The sequence below is a fragment of the Cupressus sempervirens genome, chromosome 8 (assembly GCF_028749045.1).
Source record: "Cupressus sempervirens isolate cs-2001-9-10 chromosome 8, ASM2874904v1, whole genome shotgun sequence".
Classification (NCBI taxonomy): Eukaryota; Viridiplantae; Streptophyta; class Pinopsida; order Cupressales; family Cupressaceae; genus Cupressus; species Cupressus sempervirens.
In genome coordinates, this window is record NC_143125.1 from 474,670,173 (window position 1) to 474,671,438 (window position 1,266).

A 1,266-nucleotide genomic window follows, 5' to 3' on the forward strand; every position below is an offset into this window, starting at 1 on the left:
AACTATAGCCTTGACAAAAACACCATTATACTTGGTCTGAGGTGTCAGTACGAACGAATTCTTTGCCTCTGAGGATCTCCCATAATGTTGAGGAGACTCTGGGAGAGATGTCAATGACAACACTAGTTCAATGTGATACTCTCCCATGTTTGTTTCTTTCAGTTTGAATGATTTCTCAATTTGTTTTAGCTTATTGTCGTGATAATCAGTGGACTCACGGTTAGCAGGGATGAAAGTTTCAGCAACTTTGAGCATATTGCAGGTGTAGCTAGTAGTGGCAGGGATAGTAACTTCATAGCCATGAAATGGGAACTTGATGCATTGGTGGTATGTGGATGGTACAACACTCATCTCATGTATCCATGGCCATCCCAACAAAATTTTGTAAGCCAAGGGAATGTCAAGCACCTGACAGGTGACATCCCTCTCTACAGGACCGACATGAATGGGTAAAACCACAAGGCCTAGAGACTTTTATTCCACTTCATCATACACTTTGATAGTGATCTTTCATCGAGGATCGATAGAGTCCTCAGAATAATTCAATTGTCTAAGAAAAGTAGCAGAGACAATATTTAGGCCAGCGCCATTGTCAATGAGTACCCGATGAACACGTGTCTGGTGGATCATAACCTCAATGTGTAGAGGCTGATTGTGTGGGTGATTCAGCGAGTTGTCATCCTCCTCGGAGAAGGTCATAAGATAAGGTCAGGTCAGGTGACCTACCATGGATTGGAATCGCTCAAGATCAAGATCTTGAGGAACATTTGCCTCAGTGAGGGCTTTGTCCAGAATCTGCCTGTGAACAGGCAAGATTTTAAGCAGCTCAAAGATGGAAATTTGAGCATTAGTTCGTTTTAGCTAATTGAGAACACTATAACAAGTTGCGGTCAAGTTTGTTGTGGGTTTTGCACTTGTACTGGATGGACCAGCAAGGACTTTGTCTTTGTGTTGTTCAGGATTTGAAGTAGGAGGCGCAAGGCCTTTGAGCACCAACTTGGCACGAGAATGAGTGACAACATTAGCACAGTGTTGTAAAGGCGCATTATCTATTGCATTGGAAGTATGGCCCCTCAAGACAAATGGTGTCTTGGGCTTGTCATTATCTTGTTTCCCCTTAATGGTAATAACATTGCAATATTCAGAATCCACAGGTTCAACCATATGAATGACATTGTCATCATTTGAATATGTATAGTTCACCTTGCTGTAGGGTTATGGTTTTGAAGTCTCTCCTTTTTCATAAGCTGGGAAAGGTTCTTTGAA